General features: G+C 56.0%; 9 non-coding genes and 1 pseudogene across 9 annotated transcripts in view; all 10 read left to right on the top strand.

Moving 5' to 3' along the window:
* Window positions 1–4,321: 4,321 nt before the first annotated feature.
* Window positions 4,322–4,522, top strand: LOC148806541 (U2 spliceosomal RNA; annotated as a pseudogene).
* An 801-nt stretch (window positions 4,523–5,323) lies between these two features.
* LOC148806540 (U2 spliceosomal RNA) lies at window positions 5,324–5,514 on the top strand. Its single transcript, XR_016089348.1, has one exon. It is a non-coding gene; the product is annotated as a U2 spliceosomal RNA (small nuclear RNA).
* A 779-nt stretch (window positions 5,515–6,293) lies between these two features.
* Window positions 6,294–6,484, top strand: LOC148806539 (U2 spliceosomal RNA). The gene has a single exon (XR_016089346.1). It is a non-coding gene; the product is annotated as a U2 spliceosomal RNA (small nuclear RNA).
* Window positions 6,485–7,261: 777 nt separating this feature from the next.
* LOC148806538 (U2 spliceosomal RNA) lies at window positions 7,262–7,452 on the top strand. The gene has a single exon (XR_016089345.1). It is a non-coding gene; the product is annotated as a U2 spliceosomal RNA (small nuclear RNA).
* A 779-nt stretch (window positions 7,453–8,231) lies between these two features.
* On the top strand, window positions 8,232–8,422 carry LOC148806537 (U2 spliceosomal RNA). The gene has a single exon (XR_016089344.1). It is a non-coding gene; the product is annotated as a U2 spliceosomal RNA (small nuclear RNA).
* Window positions 8,423–9,199: 777 nt separating this feature from the next.
* Window positions 9,200–9,390, top strand: LOC148806536 (U2 spliceosomal RNA). The gene has a single exon (XR_016089343.1). It is a non-coding gene; the product is annotated as a U2 spliceosomal RNA (small nuclear RNA).
* A 781-nt stretch (window positions 9,391–10,171) lies between these two features.
* Window positions 10,172–10,362, top strand: LOC148806535 (U2 spliceosomal RNA). The gene has a single exon (XR_016089342.1). It is a non-coding gene; the product is annotated as a U2 spliceosomal RNA (small nuclear RNA).
* A 783-nt stretch (window positions 10,363–11,145) lies between these two features.
* LOC148806534 (U2 spliceosomal RNA) lies at window positions 11,146–11,336 on the top strand. The gene has a single exon (XR_016089341.1). It is a non-coding gene; the product is annotated as a U2 spliceosomal RNA (small nuclear RNA).
* Window positions 11,337–17,173: 5,837 nt separating this feature from the next.
* LOC148806533 (U2 spliceosomal RNA) lies at window positions 17,174–17,366 on the top strand. The gene has a single exon (XR_016089591.1). It is a non-coding gene; the product is annotated as a U2 spliceosomal RNA (small nuclear RNA).
* A 6,341-nt stretch (window positions 17,367–23,707) lies between these two features.
* Window positions 23,708–23,741, top strand: part of LOC148806532 (U2 spliceosomal RNA) — a 196-nt gene continuing 162 nt past the window's right edge. The window contains exon 1 of the small nuclear RNA XR_016089606.1: window positions 23,708–23,741. This exon is cut by the window's right edge and continues 162 nt beyond it. This is a non-coding gene — a small nuclear RNA (U2 spliceosomal RNA).

Raw genomic sequence — 23,741 nt, 5'->3', positions numbered from 1 at the left:
CCGGCGCCATCTGGAGGCGTGGGAGAGGAACTCCCGGTTGCCTCTGGGCCTGAGGCTGATGGATCTCGGGGCCAGGTGCAAGGTAAGAGGCCGGTTCCTGCAGACCCCGCTGCAGACCAGCCTCCCGCTGAGGCCAGTGGAGATGAGCAACTGGAGCCTAGAAAGCGGAAGAAGAAGGAGAAGAGGAGGAGAAAGGGAAGAGGGCAGCAGGAGGAGTCTGGAGCCGGAGGCATTCTTTCGACGGATGAGGAGGACTCTAAGAGAGCTGGCGCCATGGAAACTGAGCAGGGTGGGCCTGTTGAGTCTGGTGTCGACACTCCGCCTGGCACCAGTTACCAGTGGTCTGAGTGCAGTGGTGGTCAGGTAATGTCTCCAGGTTTGTTGCCGGACTCTCTCTTCTCTCCGTTGCAGAGTCCTGATTATTATGGCCCGGACTTCTTGATGGACAAGCTGCAGAACGAGGTGCCTTTTGCAGGATCCCCGGTTGCTGACAACACCAACATGGACACATGACTCTCACCGTCTGCTCGGTGAATGTCAGGGGTTTGAGAAATCGTGTTAAGAGATTGGCTGTTTTTCAATCTCTACGCAGCCTTCGTTGCTCTGTTTTCTTCCTACAGGAAGTGCATGTGCGGGACAGTGTGGACTCTGAACATTTTTCAAATGACTGGCATTGTGGTCAGTCTGTGTGGGGGATTGGGAGTGCGCATTCTGCGGGGGTGGGTATTTTGTTAAACGACAACAGCCTTTGTGTGGTAAATAGTTTTGTCGGGGTACCGGGGAGGGTGTTGGTGCTCGATGCTGACAGGTTTGATAAGAAATATAGGTTTATTTGTGTTTATGCTCCCTCGCAGCGATTAGAGCGGAAAGATTTCTTTGCCTCTCTCGAACCTTTGTGTGTTACTAATCGTTCTGTTTTTCTTTGCGGTGATTGTAACGTCGACCTGGACACTGATACTGATTTCGGCGCCACCGCTTTGCGGGATCTGGTGAAGCACTTTAGTTTGGTAGATGGCTTCAGATCCCTTTTTCCCAGGGCTTCTGGGGCGACGTGGAGGAATAGCCGAGGGTGTGTGAGGCGCCTGGATTATGTATTTTTGGAGAGCTCTCTAGTCGTGGCAGATGCAGGTATTGTCCCCTCTTTCCTTACTGACCATGACATGCTTTGGGTAAAGGTTAATGATGGTAACCCCTCCTTCGGGCCGGGGTACTGGAAATTGAACGTGTCTATCCTGGCAGATGCTGACTTTTGCTCTGCAGTGAGAGCCCTGATCCAAAGTTGGTTTGCTCTGAAACCGCTTTATCCCAGTCTGAGAGCATGGTGGGACGACCTCAAGGGAAAGATTAAGACCTTCACCATAGCTTATTGTAAACGTAAAAGCAGTCTGAGGAGGAGAGAGCACCGTAGATTGCAGCGTAATTTAGAACGGTACTACGTTCAGTTCAATAAGGGGAAGGCCTTTGATATCACAGGTGCGGCTCTGGCAAAAGCCAGGCTGAAAGATTTTTATATTGCAGATGCAAAGAAGTACCTGATCCGCCTCCAAGATAGGTATAGGGAGGAGACGGAGACGTGCTCTGCTTACTTTTTTAACCAGGTGAAGCAGCAGCAGAAAAAGAGGGCAATCTCTGTGTTGTATGCGGCCGATGGTCAGCGGGTGAGATCACCCGAGGGTTTAATTGATGTGGTTGAAGCGTATTATACTTTGCTGTTTCAGAAACGAGTGACGAGGTCAGAGTCTTCGGACTTCTGTAGTGGTCTTCCCAAGGTGCCAGAGACGGGAGAGTTGTTCGTTCCAGTCTCTTTAGCAGAGATGGAATTAGCCCTGAGAGGTATGAAAAACGGGAAGGTGCCAGGGATTGATGGCCTCTCTAAAGAATTTTATGTTGCCTTTTGGGACCTCTTAGGTCCAGCTTTGTTGGAAGTTTATACTGAGGCCTTTTGTTCCGGTGAGCTAAGTGAGTCCATGAGGACAGGAGTGTTAGTGCTCCTGTTCAAGAAAGGGGACGCAGCCAATCTGGCAAATTGGAGACCCCTTACAATGCTCACGGTCGATTATAAGATACTGGCTAAATGCCTTGCTAATAGGGTGCAGAAGATCCTAGCCGACATAGTAGGTCGGGAGCAGGCTTGTAGCATCCCCGGCCGCAGTTGTATGAAGAATTTGCAATTAGTCAGAGATGTTCTAGCGTGGTCAGAAGATAGGGGACTTCCCCTGCTGGTCGTAGGGTTAGATCAAGAGAAAGCTTTCGACCGGGTAGACCACCACTTTTTGTTTACTGTGTTGTCCAGTTTTGGTATTGACCCTTTGCTCATCTCCCTTATTCGGTTGTTATATTTCAAGGTCTTGAGCAGAGCTTGTGTTAATGGGTACCTGGGGAAGGGTGTGAAGCAGGAAGCAGGGGTGCGGCAAGGCTGCCCCCTCTCTCCTCTACTGTATGTGTTGTACATCGAGCCACTGGCAGTAGCGTTCAGAGGTGACCCAAGGATAGACGGGATTCTTATCCCCGGGAGCGGTGGTAGGCATTTGAAAGTCTTGTTATATGCCGATGACATCACTCTTTTTCTTAGCAGCACTTACAGCCTAGCTGCAGCCTTGGAGGTTGTCGAGTCTTTCTCCCAGGTTTCTGGGTCTAAGGTAAATAAAGAGAAGTCCTCTGTGAAATTTTTCGGGGCATGGAGGGTGGGTGATAGAAATTCCTGTGGCTTGGTGGTCTGTGATGGTCCCTTGAAGATCCTAGGTGTCCTATTTGAAGCCGGGATGCCTGCCAGCACGAACTGGGTTAAGAAGCTGAGTTCGGTACGTCAACAGTTGGGTCTATGGAAAGTGCGCCGCCTTTCCTTTCCAGGAAAAGTCTTGGTGTTAAAAGTGGACATTTTGCCTCGTTTATTGTACCTTGCCTATGTTTATCCTCTACCGGCAAGATTGAGAAGAGATTTTGTACGGGAGGTTTTTTCCTTCATGTGGGGAGGGAGATATGAATATATAAAGCGTCTTGACATGTATCGGGGTGTTGATGCGGGGGGAAGGGGGGTTCCTCATATTCCCCTCAAGCTTGATTGTTTATTTGTATCTCAACTTGTCCTAGCGATTTCTAGTCCCATAGAACATGACAGTCAGTATTTTGTACGTTTTTGGTTTTCTTTTACGATGAGACATTTGGTGACTTGGGATAATTCTGTACCCCGAGGTGAAAATTTGCCCTGGCATTACAGACACGCTGTTCATTGGGTCAAGCTGCACCCTGAAGGTAAGGATGGTGCTGTTGCAGTGAGTCATAAGCAGCTGTATAGCACTGTCATTGAAAAAGGTTTTACTGGTCCTGCGGTGTGCGGCGTGAGTGCGGACGTCTGGCTGGGCATCCAGCCTAAGGGCCTGGAGAATCGGCTGGCGGACCTGAACTGGCTGTGCGTTTGGGGAAGACTTCCTGTCCGGGCCGTACTCCACAGTCATCGGTTGGCTCGATCTGCTGCATGTCCTGTGGCAGGCTGTGGGAAAGAAGAAACCATCCGGCACACCTTTTGGGATTGTAAACTTGCTAAGTCTGTATGGGTTTTATGTTCATGTTTGTTTGATAAAGTCACCCCTGGTTTTGTTCTGGATTGTAATACGATGCTCCTGGGGTTTAAGCGCAAAAATCTTACCTCTGGGAATCTTTTCTTACTGTGGTATGTTATTAGTATGTGTAAGTTTTGTTTATGGGAAACAAGGCAGGGACTGTGTAAGACTGGTATTCAGCCTACCGCTAAGGGGATTTATGATAGACTGATTGCTTTATTCCGTCAAAAGATGTCGGGTGAAATGCGAAGATGGGGTTTCCATGCCGCCCGGGAAAAGTGGAAGGGTCTTGTTGATCTTTAATGTCTGTTTGCCTTTCAGGTTTTGTTGAATGGGTTGCACTGTGTTGTAAGAAAAAAGGGGTTTTGGTTGAAGCTTTGGTGGGGGGAAGGCCCTGTTTTGAATAAGGGGAGGAGTCATGCTAATATGTTGTATTGTATTTTGTACAAGATGACTTGTGGATTAATGTTTGTGTTTTTCATGGTCTTTGGGATTGTTTGACTTTTGTCTTGTTATGTATTATACGATGGGTGGAATGTTGTTTTTCTTACAGGGTGGGAGAGGGAGGTGCGGCTTGTGTGATATGGGTTTGATGGGATCAATTTAAAGAAACGGGTGAAACCCTGGTTGGAAAGTCTTGATTTTGAATAGGGGGAGGAGTTATGCTAATGCTGTGCTCTGTATTTTGTACCTGATGTATTACGAACTATTGTTTTGTGGTTTCTTGCTGTATTTTGAAAGTGCTTGATGTATGTCTTGTAATATTTTGTATTTTGTATTAAAAAAAAAAAAAAAAAAAAAAAAAAAAATCTGTTCTTATCAGTTTAATATCTGATACGTCCCCCATCGGGGGACCACATATTAAACGGATTTTTGGAACAGGGAGCTGGATCAGGAGCTTGCTCCGTCCTCTCCACGCATCGGCCCGGTATTGCAGCGCCTCCGGGAACGGTGCACTACCTTCTCTCAGCGGTGAAAAGACAGACGTAGCTAGCAAGCAAGCGAGGTGGACCGGAGCTCCTTCCTCTCCGGTCTCGTCTCTCGTCCATCTGTGCGTCTCTGTGTCTCTCTCTCTCCCCCTCCCCGTTCCCGTGCTCCCTCCGTGCACTTTCCCGCGCCTCGACTCTCTCGGCAAGCAGGCCGGCCCCCTTTTCGGCTCCCGTGCGTTTTCCCTCCAAAAAACTTAGTTTTTTCCTCCTTTTTCCAGGGAGGCAGGCGTGGCTTGTGTGTGTGTGTGTGTGTGTGTGTGTGTGTGTGTGTGTGTGTGTGTGTGTGTGTGTGTGTGTGTGTGTCCCCGTCCTTGCAGGCGGGCCCCTTTCGACAGCCGGCCGTTTTCCCTCCAAAAAACTTAGTATATACACCTTTTCTTTCTTTTTTTCGGCAGGCAGGCAGGTGTGTGTGTGTCCCCGTCCCTCCCGAGAGAGCGCTGCCCCTTGCCTCTGCCCGCAGGTGCCGACGGTCCGCTTTCGCTTGCAGCTCACTCGGCACGGCTGCTGCTGGTGGGAGGGGCCTAAGCTAAGGAGGCCGGCCGGCTGGCGCCCCCCGCGGCTGCGGTCGTTGTCGGGCCGTTGACAGGAGATCAAAGAGCAGGGCCCCCGCCCGGGACTGGCGGGCAGGCAGGCGAGCAAGCAGGCAGGCAAGAGAGGGGGAGAGCGGAGTCCGGGCGGCCGGCAGCCGCGTGCGGACCGGGCTCCAGAGGCGTCGGCCTGCGCCGCTGCGCGCCAGCCGGACGCCCGCGCGCCCGCCCAAGGCCGGCGTCGGGCATCGCTTCTCGGCCTTTTGGCTAAGATCAAGTGTAGTATCTGTTCTTATCAGTTTAATATCTGATACGTCCCCCATCGGGGGACCACATATTAAACGGATTTTTGGAACAGGGAGCTGGATCAGGAGCTTGCTCCGTCCTCTCCACGCATCGGCCCGGTATTGCAGCGCCTCCGGGAACGGTGCACTACCTTCTCTCAGCGGTGAAAAGACAGACGTAGCTAGCAAGCAAGCGAGGTGGACCGGAGCTCCTTCCTCTCCGGTCTCGTCTCTCGTCCATCTGTGCGTCTCTGTGTCTCTCTCTCTCCCCCTCCCCGTTCCCGTGCTCCCTCCGTGCACTTTCCCGCGCCTCGACTCTCTCGGCAAGCAGGCCGGCCCCCTTTTCGGCTCCCGTGCGTTTTCCCTCCAAAAAACTTAGTTTTTTCCTCCTTTTTCCAGGGAGGCAGGCGTGGCTTGTGTGTGTGTGTGTGTGTGTGTGTGTGTGTGTGTGTGTGTGTGTGTCCCCGTCCTTGCAGGCGGGCCCCTTTCGACAGCCGGCCGTTTTCCCTCCAAAAAACTTAGTATATACACCTTTTCTTTCTTTTTTTCGGCAGGCAGGCAGGTGTGTGTGTGTCCCCGTCCCTCCCGAGAGAGCGCTGCCCCTTGCCTCTGCCCGCAGGTGCCGACGGTCCGCTTTCGCTTGCAGCTCACTCGGCACGGCTGCTGCTGGTGGGAGGGGCCTAAGCTAAGGAGGCCGGCCGGCTGGCGCCCCCCGCGGCTGCGGTCGTTGTCGGGCCGTTGACAGGAGATCAAAGAGCAGGGCCCCCGCCCGGGACTGGCGGGCAGGCAGGCGAGCAAGCAGGCAGGCAAGAGAGGGGGAGAGCGGAGTCCGGGCGGCCGGCAGCCGCGTGCGGACCGGGCTCCAGAGGCGTCGGCCTGCGCCGCTGCGCGCCAGCCGGACGCCCGCGCGCCCGCCCAAGGCCGGCGTCGGGCATCGCTTCTCGGCCTTTTGGCTAAGATCAAGTGTAGTATCTGTTCTTATCAGTTTAATATCTGATACGTCCCCCATCGGGGGACCACATATTAAACGGATTTTTGGAACAGGGAGCTGGATCAGGAGCTTGCTCCGTCCTCTCCACGCATCGGCCCGGTATTGCAGCGCCTCCGGGAACGGTGCACTACCTTCTCTCAGCGGTGAAAAGACAGACGTAGCTAGCAAGCAAGCGAGGTGGACCGGAGCTCCTTCCTCTCCGGTCTCGTCTCTCGTCCATCTGTGCGTCTCTGTGTCTCTCTCTCTCCCCCTCCCCGTTCCCGTGCTCCCTCCGTGCACTTTCCCGCGCCTCGACTCTCTCGGCAAGCAGGCCGGCCCCCTTTTCGGCTCCCGTGCGTTTTCCCTCCAAAAAACTTAGTTTTTTCCTCCTTTTTCCAGGGAGGCAGGCGTGGCTTGTGTGTGTGTGTGTGTGTGTGTGTGTGTGTGTGTGTGTGTGTGTCCCCGTCCTTGCAGGCGGGCCCCTTTCGACAGCCGGCCGTTTTCCCTCCAAAAAACTTAGTATATACACCTTTTCTTTCTTTTTTTCGGCAGGCAGGCAGGTGTGTGTGTGTCCCCGTCCCTCCCGAGAGAGCGCTGCCCCTTGCCTCTGCCCGCAGGTGCCGACGGTCCGCTTTCGCTTGCAGCTCACTCGGCACGGCTGCTGCTGGTGGGAGGGGCCTAAGCTAAGGAGGCCGGCCGGCTGGCGCCCCCCGCGGCTGCGGTCGTTGTCGGGCCGTTGACAGGAGATCAAAGAGCAGGGCCCCCGCCCGGGACTGGCGGGCAGGCAGGCGAGCAAGCAGGCAGGCAAGAGAGGGGGAGAGCGGAGTCCGGGCGGCCGGCAGCCGCGTGCGGACCGGGCTCCAGAGGCGTCGGCCTGCGCCGCTGCGCGCCAGCCGGACGCCCGCGCGCCCGCCCAAGGCCGGCGTCGGGCATCGCTTCTCGGCCTTTTGGCTAAGATCAAGTGTAGTATCTGTTCTTATCAGTTTAATATCTGATACGTCCCCCATCGGGGGACCACATATTAAACGGATTTTTGGAACAGGGAGCTGGATCAGGAGCTTGCTCCGTCCTCTCCACGCATCGGCCCGGTATTGCAGCGCCTCCGGGAACGGTGCACTACCTTCTCTCAGCGGTGAAAAGACAGACGTAGCTAGCAAGCAAGCGAGGTGGACCGGAGCTCCTTCCTCTCCGGTCTCGTCTCTCGTCCATCTGTGCGTCTCTGTGTCTCTCTCTCTCCCCCTCCCCGTTCCCGTGCTCCCTCCGTGCACTTTCCCGCGCCTCGACTCTCTCGGCAAGCAGGCCGGCCCCCTTTTCGGCTCCCGTGCGTTTTCCCTCCAAAAAACTTAGTTTTTTCCTCCTTTTTCCAGGGAGGCAGGCGTGGCTTGTGTGTGTGTGTGTGTGTGTGTGTGTGTGTGTGTGTGTGTGTGTGTCCCCGTCCTTGCAGGCGGGCCCCTTTCGACAGCCGGCCGTTTTCCCTCCAAAAAACTTAGTATATACACCTTTTCTTTCTTTTTTTCGGCAGGCAGGCAGGTGTGTGTGTGTCCCCGTCCCTCCCGAGAGAGCGCTGCCCCTTGCCTCTGCCCGCAGGTGCCGACGGTCCGCTTTCGCTTGCAGCTCACTCGGCACGGCTGCTGCTGGTGGGAGGGGCCTAAGCTAAGGAGGCCGGCCGGCTGGCGCCCCCCGCGGCTGCGGTCGTTGTCGGGCCGTTGACAGGAGATCAAAGAGCAGGGCCCCCGCCCGGGACTGGCGGGCAGGCAGGCGAGCAAGCAGGCAGGCAAGAGAGGGGGAGAGCGGAGTCCGGGCGGCCGGCAGCCGCGTGCGGACCGGGCTCCAGAGGCGTCGGCCTGCGCCGCTGCGCGCCAGCCGGACGCCCGCGCGCCCGCCCAAGGCCGGCGTCGGGCATCGCTTCTCGGCCTTTTGGCTAAGATCAAGTGTAGTATCTGTTCTTATCAGTTTAATATCTGATACGTCCCCCATCGGGGGACCACATATTAAACGGATTTTTGGAACAGGGAGCTGGATCAGGAGCTTGCTCCGTCCTCTCCACGCATCGGCCCGGTATTGCAGCGCCTCCGGGAACGGTGCACTACCTTCTCTCAGCGGTGAAAAGACAGACGTAGCTAGCAAGCAAGCGAGGTGGACCGGAGCTCCTTCCTCTCCGGTCTCGTCTCTCGTCCATCTGTGCGTCTCTGTGTCTCTCTCTCTCCCCCTCCCCGTTCCCGTGCTCCCTCCGTGCACTTTCCCGCGCCTCGACTCTCTCGGCAAGCAGGCCGGCCCCCTTTTCGGCTCCCGTGCGTTTTCCCTCCAAAAAACTTAGTTTTTTCCTCCTTTTTCCAGGGAGGCAGGCGTGGCTTGTGTGTGTGTGTGTGTGTGTGTGTGTGTGTGTGTGTGTGTGTGTCCCCGTCCTTGCAGGCGGGCCCCTTTCGACAGCCGGCCGTTTTCCCTCCAAAAAACTTAGTATATACACCTTTTCTTTCTTTTTTTCGGCAGGCAGGCAGGTGTGTGTGTGTCCCCGTCCCTCCCGAGAGAGCGCTGCCCCTTGCCTCTGCCCGCAGGTGCCGACGGTCCGCTTTCGCTTGCAGCTCACTCGGCACGGCTGCTGCTGGTGGGAGGGGCCTAAGCTAAGGAGGCCGGCCGGCTGGCGCCCCCCGCGGCTGCGGTCGTTGTCGGGCCGTTGACAGGAGATCAAAGAGCAGGGCCCCCGCCCGGGACTGGCGGGCAGGCAGGCGAGCAAGCAGGCAGGCAAGAGAGGGGGAGAGCGGAGTCCGGGCGGCCGGCAGCCGCGTGCGGACCGGGCTCCAGAGGCGTCGGCCTGCGCCGCTGCGCGCCAGCCGGACGCCCGCGCGCCCGCCCAAGGCCGGCGTCGGGCATCGCTTCTCGGCCTTTTGGCTAAGATCAAGTGTAGTATCTGTTCTTATCAGTTTAATATCTGATACGTCCCCCATCGGGGGACCACATATTAAACGGATTTTTGGAACAGGGAGCTGGATCAGGAGCTTGCTCCGTCCTCTCCACGCATCGGCCCGGTATTGCAGCGCCTCCGGGAACGGTGCACTACCTTCTCTCAGCGGTGAAAAGACAGACGTAGCTAGCAAGCAAGCGAGGTGGACCGGAGCTCCTTCCTCTCCGGTCTCGTCTCTCGTCCATCTGTGCGTCTCTGTGTCTCTCTCTCTCCCCCTCCCCGTTCCCGTGCTCCCTCCGTGCACTTTCCCGCGCCTCGACTCTCTCGGCAAGCAGGCCGGCCCCCTTTTCGGCTCCCGTGCGTTTTCCCTCCAAAAAACTTAGTTTTTTCCTCCTTTTTCCAGGGAGGCAGGCGTGGCTTGTGTGTGTGTGTGTGTGTGTGTGTGTGTGTGTGTGTGTGTGTGTGTGTCCCCGTCCTTGCAGGCGGGCCCCTTTCGACAGCCGGCCGTTTTCCCTCCAAAAAACTTAGTATATACACCTTTTCTTTCTTTTTTTCGGCAGGCAGGCAGGTGTGTGTGTGTCCCCGTCCCTCCCGAGAGAGCGCTGCCCCTTGCCTCTGCCCGCAGGTGCCGACGGTCCGCTTTCGCTTGCAGCTCACTCGGCACGGCTGCTGCTGGTGGGAGGGGCCTAAGCTAAGGAGGCCGGCCGGCTGGCGCCCCCCGCGGCTGCGGTCGTTGTCGGGCCGTTGACAGGAGATCAAAGAGCAGGGCCCCCGCCCGGGACTGGCGGGCAGGCAGGCGAGCAAGCAGGCAGGCAAGAGAGGGGGAGAGCGGAGTCCGGGCGGCCGGCAGCCGCGTGCGGACCGGGCTCCAGAGGCGTCGGCCTGCGCCGCTGCGCGCCAGCCGGACGCCCGCGCGCCCGCCCAAGGCCGGCGTCGGGCATCGCTTCTCGGCCTTTTGGCTAAGATCAAGTGTAGTATCTGTTCTTATCAGTTTAATATCTGATACGTCCCCCATCGGGGGACCACATATTAAACGGATTTTTGGAACAGGGAGCTGGATCAGGAGCTTGCTCCGTCCTCTCCACGCATCGGCCCGGTATTGCAGCGCCTCCGGGAACGGTGCACTACCTTCTCTCAGCGGTGAAAAGACAGACGTAGCTAGCAAGCAAGCGAGGTGGACCGGAGCTCCTTCCTCTCCGGTCTCGTCTCTCGTCCATCTGTGCGTCTCTGTGTCTCTCTCTCTCCCCCTCCCCGTTCCCGTGCTCCCTCCGTGCACTTTCCCGCGCCTCGACTCTCTCGGCAAGCAGGCCGGCCCCCTTTTCGGCTCCCGTGCGTTTTCCCTCCAAAAAACTTAGTTTTTTCCTCCTTTTTCCAGGGAGGCAGGCGTGGCTTGTGTGTGTGTGTGTGTGTGTGTGTGTGTGTGTGTGTGTGTGTGTGTGTGTCCCCGTCCTTGCAGGCGGGCCCCTTTCGACAGCCGGCCGTTTTCCCTCCAAAAAACTTAGTATATACACCTTTTCTTTCTTTTTTTCGGCAGGCAGGCAGGTGTGTGTGTGTCCCCGTCCCTCCCGAGAGAGCGCTGCCCCTTGCCTCTGCCCGCAGGTGCCGACGGTCCGCTTTCGCTTGCAGCTCACTCGGCACGGCTGCTGCTGGTGGGAGGGGCCTAAGCTAAGGAGGCCGGCCGGCTGGCGCCCCCCGCGGCTGCGGTCGTTGTCGGGCCGTTGACAGGAGATCAAAGAGCAGGGCCCCCGCCCGGGACTGGCGGGCAGGCAGGCGAGCAAGCAGGCAGGCAAGAGAGGGGGAGAGCGGAGTCCGGGCGGCCGGCAGCCGCGTGCGGACCGGGCTCCAGAGGCGTCGGCCTGCGCCGCTGCGCGCCAGCCGGACGCCCGCGCGCCCGCCCAAGGCCGGCGTCGGGCATCGCTTCTCGGCCTTTTGGCTAAGATCAAGTGTAGTATCTGTTCTTATCAGTTTAATATCTGATACGTCCCCCATCGGGGGACCACATATTAAACGGATTTTTGGAACAGGGAGCTGGATCAGGAGCTTGCTCCGTCCTCTCCACGCATCGGCCCGGTATTGCAGCGCCTCCGGGAACGGTGCACTACCTTCTCTCAGCGGTGAAAAGACAGACGTAGCTAGCAAGCAAGCGAGGTGGACCGGAGCTCCTTCCTCTCCGGTCTCGTCTCTCGTCCATCTGTGCGTCTCTGTGTCTCTCTCTCTCCCCCTCCCCGTTCCCGTGCTCCCTCCGTGCACTTTCCCGCGCCTCGACTCTCTCGGCAAGCAGGCCGGCCCCCTTTTCGGCTCCCGTGCGTTTTCCCTCCAAAAAACTTAGTTTTTTCCTCCTTTTTCCAGGGAGGCAGGCGTGGCTTGTGTGTGTGTGTGTGTGTGTGTGTGTGTGTGTGTGTGTGTGTCCCCGTCCTTGCAGGCGGGCCCCTTTCGACAGCCGGCCGTTTTCCCTCCAAAAAACTTAGTATATACACCTTTTCTTTCTTTTTTTCGGCAGGCAGGCAGGTGTGTGTGTGTCCCCGTCCCTCCCGAGAGAGCGCTGCCCCTTGCCTCTGCCCGCAGGTGCCGACGGTCCGCTTTCGCTTGCAGCTCACTCGGCACGGCTGCTGCTGGTGGGAGGGGCCTAAGCTAAGGAGGCCGGCCGGCTGGCGCCCCCCGCGGCTGCGGTCGTTGTCGGGCCGTTGACAGGAGATCAAAGAGCAGGGCCCCCGCCCGGGACTGGCGGGCAGGCAGGCGAGCAAGCAGGCAGGCAAGAGAGGGGGAGAGCGGAGTCCGGGCGGCCGGCAGCCGCGTGCGGACCGGGCTCCAGAGGCGTCGGCCTGCGCCGCTGCGCGCCAGCCGGACGCCCGCGCGCCCGCCCAAGGCCGGCGTCGGGCATCGCTTCTCGGCCTTTTGGCCAAGATCAGGGGCCGAGGGAGAGACGAACGAGGACACCTACAACAAGGACACGTTTTTTTGGACTGCTTGCTGAACTGAACCCGGATTGCTTGGATTTGCCTTTGGATTGCGGACTTGGGAGTTTCCTTTTTTTGCTGGGGAGTAGGCTGCTTGCAGCCGAAAGGCTGCGCTCCGGGATGGCCACGGACCCCGGAGAATCCAGGAGGGCTGGGACGGATCCCAGCGTGAGATGGACCATCAGACTGAATTGGAAGGCGGAGACGGAGATGCCTGGGCGAGAGGAGGTAGAAGACAAAATTTTGTTTGACATTTTGGGAGTTAGCGTGGCGGAACTTAAATGTGTGCAGGGGAACCGGGCACAGAAATTTTTGGATGTCACCTTTGTGAACGCGGATGTCTATGGACGGGTAGTGAAGAGATGCACAGAGGTCATCGAGAGTGGAGGGATGCGCGAGTACGAGTGCGGCGGACTGCAGGGAGACAACAGGCGGTGGGTGGTAGTGCACATGTTCGAGCCCTTCATCACAGATACCGATGTCACGGCCTTCCTTCGGCGGTATGTGGAAGTGAGAAGCGGGCCCCATATCATCCAGGATACCCGGAAAGTCTGGACCGGCAAACGAAGATACGAGGTCGAACTAAGGAGGGACAGCAGAACCAACGACGGGTTTGCCCACCCACCGGCCACCTTTGCCATCGGATCAGGTAGGGGGTATTTGTACTATTGGAACCAGCCGGATTTTTGCCGCAAGTGTCGCAGATCCGGACACCGAGAGGGGGCGTGTCAGGCAACGGAGTGCGGACGGTGCAATGAGCGGGGCCACTCGACACGGCAGTGTCCAGTGAAAGAGTGCTCCCTGTGCGGCAACACGGGGCACTTGTTCCGCCAGTGCATAAAAAGAAGCGCCGAGTACAACAGGGTGATGTTCGAGGGGGCAAGGTTGGCAGTGGAGGACGGCGAAGAGGAAGATCAGCCAGAGGGTAGTGCAGCCCCTGGCGGGGGAGGGAAGGAAGGAAGCAGACGGCAGGAACAGGTGGAGGACGATCAACGGGTGGAGAGAGAGGACGAACAGCCGGGAACTTCTCGGGAGGCCGAGGACAGCGAAGAGAGCTGGGCGCTGGTGGTGAAGAAAGGACACCGCAGGAAGGGGAAGGGAGCACCTGCAGCAGCAGCACCAGCGCCAGCAGAAGAGGAGAAGGCGGCGCCCCTACAGGGCAAACGGAAGAAGAAGATGAAGAAGCGGATGGGAGAAGAACAACAGTCCCAGGAGACCCAGGAGAAAAAGAAAAGGACAGTCAAGGGGGAAGAGCAGGACAGGAACCAGGGAGAGTTAGTGGACCCTGAGGGGATGGAAGAGGGGTCGGAGTACCTGTCAGCCTCGAGCGACTCGGAGCTCGAGAGCGCCGAAGACTCTCTTCCGCCTGGACAAGGATCAGGACCAGCACTAATGAGCTCCTTCTCGGTGTCGCGGAACACGACGGAGGACGGCAGCCCGGTGGTTACCTGCCAGGTGAGCATGGCCACCCCCGAGCAAGAACCCCAGTATAGCCCCGCCGAAGTCGGTTACATGTCCACCGACGACACTTCGGTAAGTACAGCAGGGGCAGCAAGCTCTCCCGAGCTCAGCCTCGAGGAGGCGATGGAGAGTGACACCCCCCCACGGGAACCGCCATGACCTTCGTGGCGGCAACGGTCAACGTGAGGGGTTTGAGAAGGCAGGACAAGAGAGTGGCAGTTTTCCGTTACCTGTCTCAGAGGCACCTGGACGTGGTCTTCCTGCAGGAAGTCCACCTTAAGGACCTCAACGACGTGAGGACCTTTCAGAGGGAGTGGAGGAAGGGTCCTTCGTGGTGGAGCGTCGGAGGGGTGAACTCCACCGGCGTCGGCATCTTGTGCGGCTCGCCAGGTTTCGTCGTCCAGTCGGTCAGCTCGGTCATCCCCGGACGTCTGCTGGTGGTGGACGGGATCTGGAGGAAAACAAGGGTCAGGTTAGTCAGCGTGTACGCCCCAGCAGACAGACGACAGCAGGGTACTTTCCTGAAAGACCTGGAGCCCCTGCTGTATACCAACAGGGAGCTGATCGTGGGCGGCGATTTCAACATCGACCTGGGAGACGCGCACGGCCAGGGAGTTCATCTCTTGAGGTCCTTGATCGTAGACTTCGGCCTTAGAGACGGGTTTCGGAATGTCGCACACCACACGTGGGATAACGGGAGAGGGATCTTCCGGCGATTGGACTACATCCTCTCGACTGTGAAGTGGAAAGTCCTGAGCAGGCAAGTGACCCCCACCTGGTTCTCGGATCATCGGCTGCTGTCGGTCTCTTTTGGTGTTGAGGACCCCGGCTTCCAGACTGGGTACTGGAAGCTGAACAGACAAGTTCTGCAGGAGGCGAGATACCGGAAGAAGATCGAGTCAGTGCTGAGGGACTTTGAGGAGAGGAGGGAGCTCTTTAGCTCCTCGGTGCACTGGTGGGAATCGTGTAAGGAGACTCTCGCGACGGTCACCAAGCGTTATTGCTGGATCCGGCGGAGTCTGGAGGAACGCCAGTGTGCCCATCTTCAAGAAGAACTCGAGGCGCTGTACGAGCAGCTGAACCAGGGGGGCGCTTTTGACGGCGAAAGGATCGCGGAGGTCAGAGGCCGGCTCAGAGACCAGTGGCTGCAGAGAGCGAAGGACTTCCTTTTCAGACTGCGGGGAGTGTGGAGAGAAGGGGAAGAACGATGCTCGCCCCAGTTCTTCGGCGCTGTGAGGAGACGGCAGGAGCGCTGTCTCTTCGAGAGCATCCAGCGCGAAGACGGGACTGCAGCCACGGACATACCCGGGATGGTGGAGTGTGCCACAGGGTTCTATACGTCTCTGTTTCAGGAGAAGGAGACCGACCCCAGCATCAGGGAGAAGCTCCTGGAAGGTGTGGAGAGGGTGGTGGATGACACCTCCACCCTGGCCGGACCAGTGTCAGGGGCAGAACTGAGGAAAGCGATGCTCGGTTTGAAGAAGGGCACGGTCCCTGGCATTGACGGCCTACCAACAGAGTTCTACTCCACCTTCTGGAGTCATCTGGAGCCCTTCTTGGTGCAGGTCTTCAACGAGGCCCTGAACAGTGAAGACCTGGGCCTCTCCATGAGGACCGGGGTCATCTCGCTGATCTACAAAGGCGGAGACAAGGCGGACCTGGGAAACTGGAGGCCGATCCAGCTCCTGTGCACGGACTATAAGATCTTGGCCAGGGTGCTGGGCGGCCGCCTGAGAACGGTGATGCCGGAGCTGGTCGGGGCGGACCAGACATGTGGCGTGGCAGGCCGGAAGATCAGCTGGACCTTGCAGCTGATCCGGGACACCATCGCCTGGGTTGAAGATAGAGGCCTGCCGCTCATGCTGGTGAGCCTGGACCAGGCAAAGGCGTTCGACCGGGTCCACCATGGAATCCTGTGGGCGCTTCTGCGGAGGAAGGGTCTGCCTGACAGGTTTGTCAGGTGGATCAAGGCGCTATACACCGGCGCGAAATCCCGGGTATGTGTGAACGGAGCAGTAGGGAGGAGTATCCCAGTAAGATGTGGTGTGCGACAGGGCTGTCCTCTGTCGCCCCTGCTGTACGTGATCTATCTCGAACTCCTGCTGGACCAACTGAGGAGGGATCCTGCGGTGGCTGGAATACGAGTACCAGGTGGAGGCGGGCAGGAGGCGAAGATCGCCGCCTATGCGGATGACATCACGCTCTTCCTGAGCTCTGAAAGAAGCTTGGGGAGAGTGTTGGACACCATAGAGGCATACTCCAGAGGCACCGGCGCCCGTTTGAACCACGCCAAGAGCCTAGTGAAGCTGTTCGGGACCTGGGCATATGAGCCGGAGATCGTTGGGGGACTGACAACAACAACGGGCCCGGTTAAAGTCCTGGGGGTCCTTTTTCACACCACGGACTCCTCAGGCTTGAACTGGGCGGCCAGGTTCCGGAAGGTCAACCAGAAGCTGGGCCTTTGGCGGCAGCGTTCATTAACATGGATCGGAAAGGCGCTGGTGCTGAAGGTAGAAATTCTGCCCCTCCTGCTCCACCTGGCGGTCGTTTACCCCCTACCTGCAAGGAAGAGGAAAGAGCTCACGCGAGCCATCTTCGTCTTCGTGTGGGGGAACTCGTACGAGCGCATTAGAAGGAAGGATATGTGCAGGCCCGTCGAAGACGGTGGCAGGGGGATTCTGGACTTTCCAACTAAACTGGACTGCGCCTTTGTTGCAAACCTGTGTACCATCTTGTACAGCAACCCGCCTCACCTGTGCAGCTGTTTCGTGAGCCTCTGGCTCTCGGCACACATGCGACACCTGGCCGCCTGGACGAACACGACCCCGAAGGCCGAGCGACTCCCACTGCACTACCGCCACGCAGTGCAGTGGCTGCGGGCACACCCAGAGGTTCGGGACGGAACAGCAACGCTGAGCCATAGAGGAATGTACAGGACCATCGTGGCAGAAGACAGGCCAGCGATCCTGGGTGTGCCCCGGAACATCTGGCAGCAGGCCCAACCTAAGGGCCTGGATAATAAACTGAAAGACATGAACTGGCTCGGTGTATGGGGTCGACTGGCGGTCAGGGCAGTTATGCATTCGCATGGCCTGTCCAGACAGAGCCAGTGCCCGAGACAAGGCTGCACGGAGGAAGAAACAGTGAACCATGTCTTCTGGGAGTGCGGGTTTGCGCAGCAGGTGTGGAGGTCCAGCCGGCGCCTCTTCGTGCAGGTGGGTCTGGAGTTCCCCTTGTCACTCAGCCTGGTGATGAAAGGTGTGCCCGGTTCTCGAAGATGGAACACACGCTTTCTTCTGTGGCTGCTAGTCAGCTTAATCAAGCTCAGCATTTGGGACGCACGGACGGAGCTGATTAGGCATAACATTGAAGGAACAGTCCCAGGCATCCTCCAGAAGGTGAAAAGGGATGTGGTGCGGAGAATCCGATGGGACGTCAAGCGCTGGGGATTCGCAGCGGCTAAGGAGCGCTGGAAGGACTTGATCACGTGGTGTTAAGGTGGTGGGTAGTTTAAAGATTTAAGCACTTTTGTACTGTTTTCTAATAAAAACATAAAAAAAAAATCTGTTCTTATCAGTTTAATATCTGATACGTCCCCCATCGGGGGACCACATATTAAACGGATTTTTGGAACAGGGAGCTGGATCAGGAGCTTGCTCCGTCCTCTCCACGCATCGGCCCGGTATTGCAGCGCCTCCGGGAACGGTGCACTACCTTCTCTCAGCGGTGAAAAGACAGACGTAGCTAGCAAGCAAGCGAGGTGGACCGGAGCTCCTTCCTCTCCGGTCTCGTCTCTCGTCCATCTGTGCGTCTCTGTGTCTCTCTCTCTCCCCCTCCCCGTTCCCGTGCTCCCTCCGTGCACTTTCCCGCGCCTCGACTCTCTCGGCAAGCAGGCCGGCCCCCTTTTCGGCTCCCGTGCGTTTTCCCTCCAAAAAACTTAGTTTTTTCCTCCTTTTTCCAGGGAGGCAGGCGTGGCTTGTGTGTGTGTGTGTGTGTGTGTGTGTGTGTGTGTGTGTGTGTGTGTCCCCGTCCTTGCAGGCGGGCCCCTTTCGACAGCCGGCCGTTTTCCCTCCAAAAAACTTAGTATATACACCTTTTCTTTCTTTTTTTCGGCAGGCAGGCAGGTGTGTGTGTGTCCCCGTCCCTCCCGAGAGAGCGCTGCCCCTTGCCTCTGCCCGCAGGTGCCGACGGTCCGCTTTCGCTTGCAGCTCACTCGGCACGGCTGCTGCTGGTGGGAGGGGCCTAAGCTAAGGAGGCCGGCCGGCTGGCGCCCCCCGCGGCTGCGGTCGTTGTCGGGCCGTTGACAGGAGATCAAAGAGCAGGGCCCCCGCCCGGGACTGGCGGGCAGGCAGGCGAGCAAGCAGGCAGGCAAGAGAGGGGGAGAGCGGAGTCCGGGCGGCCGGCAGCCGCGTGCGGACCGGGCTCCAGAGGCGTCGGCCTGCGCCGCTGCGCGCCAGCCGGACGCCCGCGCGCCCGCCCAAGGCCGGCGTCGGGCATCGCTTCTCGGCCTTTTGGCTAAGATCAAGGCTCAAGTGGCATGACCGCAGTTCCGAGATCTTAGTTCAGGGGGTCGGGCTAGTGACGAAGACGACGACCAGGAGGAGGAGGGCGAACCGAAGACAAAGAAACAGCCACTGGTGGAATCGCTCCAGGTGAAGCCTGGGGGGTGAAGCCAGGGCTGCCGAGAAGGAAGACCAAGAAGACAAAGAAACAGCCACTGGTGGAATCGCTCCAGGTGAAGCCTGGGGGGTGAAGCCAGGGCTGCCTTGAGGGTCCATCAGGCGTCGGGCGGTGAGGAGCCTCCTTTGGGAGTGTTTTCCTTATTTTTTCGGCGTCAGGATGGACTATTTTTGGAGATCTACTCAGCCGGCCACTTTGACCGGGCTGCCGAATACGATTAGGTTTAAGTTGCGGGAGGATTTGGATTTGGAGTTGCCTAGTAGGATTTCTTTCATCGAGTCAGTGTTGTTCAAGGGACTTGATCTTTCAGTTCGGGACTTACTTTGTGTTCAGGGATATACCGCATCTAAGTCAGTGGATGTTACTTTTGCGACGGAAACCCAGTATTTTTCAGTTTTGCGGCGTTGTAGAGAAAGGGAGAAGGTTGTTCCCCTCATACATTATGACATTGAAGGGCTCTGGGCTAAAGCCCGTCGGGTGATCACGGTTCACGTTTATAACCCCTTTGTGCGGAATGACGATCTTTATCTTTTTTTGAGCCGCTATGTGGACGTTGTTTCTGACTGCACCCGGGTGGTGGACAGGTTGGGGGTGTGGACAGGTCGGAGGCAGTTCGCCGTGAAGCTCCGGCCTGATCCTACTTCCGTGGATGGATTCAAGCACCCTCCTGCGTCTTTTGCCCTTGGGGCCGATCGGGGCTACCTCTTTTACGCGGGCCAGCCCAAAACTTGCCGGAGATGTCAGGAGCCTGGCCATACTGCAGAGTCATGCTCGCAGGTAAGATGCCGTAACTGCAATGAGCTTGGGCATCTCATGAGAGACTGCAAAAAAGGGGTTATGTGCACTTTATGTGGCGACGAGGGCCATGTGTGGAAGAACTGTTACGCCCGGTCCTTTGATAGAGTCCAGGCCATGAAAACGAACTATGTGAACATAATCGTTGACGGGGAGGAGGACGACACCTCTGAACCCGTGAAAGACACTGTTGCAGAGACGGCCGGCACGGCAGATGAAGGGACTGCATTGCAGGAGCCTGGAGCACCTGAGGACGTCAGTCCGGCGCCATCTGGAGGCGTGGGAGAGGAACTCCCGGTTGCCTCTGGGCCTGAGGCTGATGGATCTCGGGGCCAGGTGCAAGGTAAGAGGCCGGTTCCTGCAGACCCCGCTGCAGACCAGCCTCCCGCTGAGGCCAGTGGAGATGAGCAACTGGAGCCTAGAAAGCGGAAGAAGAAGGAGAAGAGGAGGAGAAAGGGAAGAGGGCAGCAGGAGGAGTCTGGAGCCGGAGGCATTCTTTCGACGGATGAGGAGGACTCTAAGAGAGCTGGCGCCATGGAAACTGAGCAGAGTGGGCCTGTTGAGTCTGGTGTCGACACTCCGCCTGGCACCAGTTACCAGTGGTCTGAGTGCAGTGGTGGTCAGGTAATGTCTCCAGGTTTGTTGCCGGACTCTCTCTTCTCTCCGTTGCAGAGTCCTGATTATTATGGCCCGGACTTCTTGATGGACAAGCTGCAGAACGAGGTGCCTTTTGCAGGATCCCCGGTTGCTGACAACACCAACATGGACACATGACTCTCACCGTCTGCTCGGTGAATGTCAGGGGTTTGAGAAATCGTGTTAAGAGATTGGCTGTTTTTCAATCTCTACGCAGCCTTCGTTGCTCTGTTTTCTTCCTACAGGAAGTGCATGTGCGGGACAGTGTGGACTCTGAACTTTTTTCAAATGACTGGCATTGTGGTCAGTCTGTGTGGGGGATTGGGAGTGCGCATTCTGCGGGGGTGGGTATTTTGTTAAACGACAACAGCCTTTGTGTGGTAAATAGTTTTGTCGGGGTACCGGGGAGGGTGTTGGTGCTCGATGCTGACAGGTTTGATAAGAAATATAGGTTTATTTGTGTTTATGCTCCCTCGCAGCGATTAGAGCGGAAAGATTTCTTTGCCTCTCTCGAACCTTTGTGTGTTACTAATCGTTCTGTTTTTCTTTGCGGTGATTGTAACGTCGACCTGGACACTGATACTGATTTCGGCGCCACCGCTTTGCGGGATCTGGTGAAGCACTTTAGTTTGGTAGATGGCTTCAGATCCCTTTTTCCCAGGGCTTCTGGGGCGACGTGGAGGAATAGCCGAGGGTGTGTGAGGCGCCTGGATTATGTATTTTTGGAGAGCTCTCTAGTCGTGGCAGATGCAGGTATTGTTCCCTCTTTCCTTACTGACCATGACATGCTTTGGGTAAAGGTTAATGATGGTAACCCCTCCTTCGGGCCGGGGTACTGGAAATTGAACGTGTCTATCCTGGCAGATGCTGACTTTTGCTCTGCAGTGAGAGCCCTGATCCAAAGTTGGTTTGCTCTGAAACCGCTTTATCCCAGTCTGAGAGCATGGTGGGACGACCTCAAGGGAAAGATTAAGACCTTCACCATAGCTTATTGTAAACGTAAAAGCAGTCTGAGGAGGAGAGAGCACCGTAGATTGCAGCGTAATTTAGAACGGTACTACGTTCAGTTCAATAAGGGGAAGGCCTTTGATATCACAGGTGCGGCTCTGGCAAAAGCCAGGCTGAAAGATTTTTATATTGCAGATGCAAAGAAGTACCTGATCCGCCTCCAAGATAGGTATAGGGAGGAGACGGAGACGTGCTCTGCTTACTTTTTTAACCAGGTGAAGCAGCAGCAGAAAAAGAGGGCAATCTCTGTGTTGTATGCGGCCGATGGTCAGCGGGTGAGATCACCCGAGGGTTTAATTGATGTGGTTGAAGCGTATTATACTTTGCTGTTTCAGAAACGAGTGACGAGGTCAGAGTCTTCGGACTTCTGTAGTGGTCTTCCCAAGGTGCCAGAGACGGGAGAGTTGTCCGTTCCAGTCTCTTTAGCAGAGATGGAATTAGCCCTGAGAGGTATGAAAAACGGGAAGGTGCCAGGGATTGATGGCCTCTCTAAAGAATTTTATGTTGCCTTTTGGGACCTCTTAGGTCCAGCTTTGTTGGAAGTTTATACTGAGGCCTTTTGTTCCGGTGAGCTAAGTGAGTCCATGAGGACAGGAGTGTTAGTGCTCCTGTTCAAGAAAGGGGACGCAGCCAATCTGGCAAATTGGAGACCCCTTACAATGCTCACGGTCGATTATAAGATACTGGCTAAATGCCTTGCTAATAGGGTGCAGAAGATCCTAGCCGACATAGTAGGTCGGGAGCAGGCTTGTAGCATCCCCGGCCGCAGTTGTATGAAGAATTTGCAATTAGTCAGAGATGTTCTAGCGTGGTCAGAAGATAGGGGACTTCCCCTGCTGGTCGTAGGGTTAGATCAAGAGAAAGCTTTCGACCGGGTAGACCACCACTTTTTGTTTACTGTGTTGTCCAGTTTTGGTATTGACCCTTTGCTCATCTCCCTTATTCGGTTGTTATATTTCAAGGTCTTGAGCAGAGCTTGTGTTAATGGGTACCTGGGGAAGGGTGTGAAGCAGGAAGCAGGGGTGCGGCAAGGCTGCCCCCTCTCTCCTCTACTGTATGTGTTGTACATCGAGCCACTGGCAGTAGCGTTCAGAGGTGACCCAAGGATAGACGGGTTTCTTATCCCCGGGAGCGGTGGTAGGCATTTGAAAGTCTTGTTATATGCCGATGACATCACTCTTTTTCTTAGCAGCACTTACAGCCTGGCTGTAGCCTTGGAGGTTGTCGAGTCTTTCTCCCAGGTTTCTGGGTCTAAGGTAAATAAAGAGAAGTCCTCTGTGAAATTTTTCGGGGCATGGAGGGTGGGTGATAGAAATTCCTGTGGCTTGGTGGTCTGTGATGGTCCCTTGAAGATCCTAGGTGTCCTATTTGAAGCCGGGATGCCTGCCAGCACGAACTGGGTTAAGAAGCTGAGTTCGGTACGTCAACAGTTGGGTCTATGGAAAGTGCGCCGCCTTTCCTTTCCAGGAAAAGTCTTGGTGTTAAAAGTGGACATTTTGCCTCGTTTATTGTACCTTGCCTATGTTTATCCTCTACCGGCAAGATTGAGAAGAGATTTTGTACGGGAGGTTTTTTCCTTCATGTGGGGAGGGAGATATGAATATATAAAGCGTCTTGACATGTATCGGGGTGTTGATGCGGGGGGAAGGGGGGTTCCTCATATTCCCCTCAAGCTTGATTGTTTATTTGTATCTCAACTTGTCCTAGCGATTTCTAGTCCCATAGAACATGACAGTCAGTATTTTGTACGTTTTTGGTTTTCTTTTACGATGAGACATTTGGTGACTTGGGATAATTCTGTACCCCGAGGTGAAAATTTGCCCTGGCATTACAGACACGCTGTTCATTGGGTCAAGCTGCACCCTGAAGGTAAGGATGGTGCTGTTGCAGTGAGTCATAAGCAGCTGTATAGCACTGTCATTGAAAAAGGTTTTACTGGTCCTGCGGTGTGCGGCGTGAGTGCGGACGTCTGGCTGGGCATCCAGCCTAAGGGCCTGGAGAATCGGCTGGCGGACCTGAACTGGCTGTGCGTTTGGGGAAGACTTCCTGTCCGGGCCGTACTCCACAGTCATCGGTTGGCTCGATCTGCTGCATGTCCTGTGGCAGGCTGTGGGAAAGAAGAAACCATCCGGCACACCTTTTGGGATTGTAAACTTGCTAAGTCTGTATGGGTTTTATGTTCATGTTTGTTTGATAAAGTCACCCCTGGTTTTGTTCTGGATTGTAATACGATGCTCTTGGGGTTTAAGCGCAAAAATCTTACCTCTGGGAATCTTTTCTTACTGTGGTATGTTATTAGTATGTGTAAGTTTTGTTTATGGGAAACAAGGCAGGGACTGTGTAAGACTGGTATTCAGCCTACCGCTAAGGGGATTTATGATAGACTGATTGCTTTATTCCGTCAAAAGATGTCGGGTGAAATGCGAAGATGGGGTTTCCATGCCGCCCGGGAAAAGTGGAAGGGTCTTGTTGATCTTTAATGTCTGTTTGCCTTTCAGGTTTTGTTGAATGGGTTGCACTGTGTTGTAAGAAAAAAGGGGTTTTGGTTGAAGCTTTGGTGGGGGGAAGGCCCTGTTTTGAATAAGGGGAGGAGTCATGCTAATATGTTGTATTGTATTTTGTACAAGATGACTTGTGGATTAATGTTTGTGTTTTTCATGGTCTTTGGGATTGTTTGACTTTTGTCTTGTTATGTATTATACGATGGGTGGAATGTTGTTTTTCTTACAGGGTGGGAGAGGGAGGTGCGGCTTGTGTGATATGGGTTTGATGGGATCAATTTAAAGAAAAGGGTGAAACCCTGGTTGGAAAGTCTTGATTTTGAATAGGGGGAGGAGTTATGCTAATGCTGTGCTCTGTATTTTGTACCTGATGTATTACGAACTATTGTTTTGTGGTTTCTTGCTGTATTTTGAAAGTGCTTGATGTATGTCTTGTAATATTTTGTATTTTGTAATAAAAAAAAAAAAAAA

Source organism: Atractosteus spatula, unplaced genomic scaffold (genome assembly GCF_055471065.1).
Source record: "Atractosteus spatula isolate fAtrSpa1 unplaced genomic scaffold, fAtrSpa1.hap1 Scaffold_5, whole genome shotgun sequence".
Classification (NCBI taxonomy): domain Eukaryota; kingdom Metazoa; phylum Chordata; class Actinopteri; order Semionotiformes; family Lepisosteidae; genus Atractosteus; species Atractosteus spatula.
This window is presented reverse-complemented; position numbering and strand designations above follow the sequence as displayed.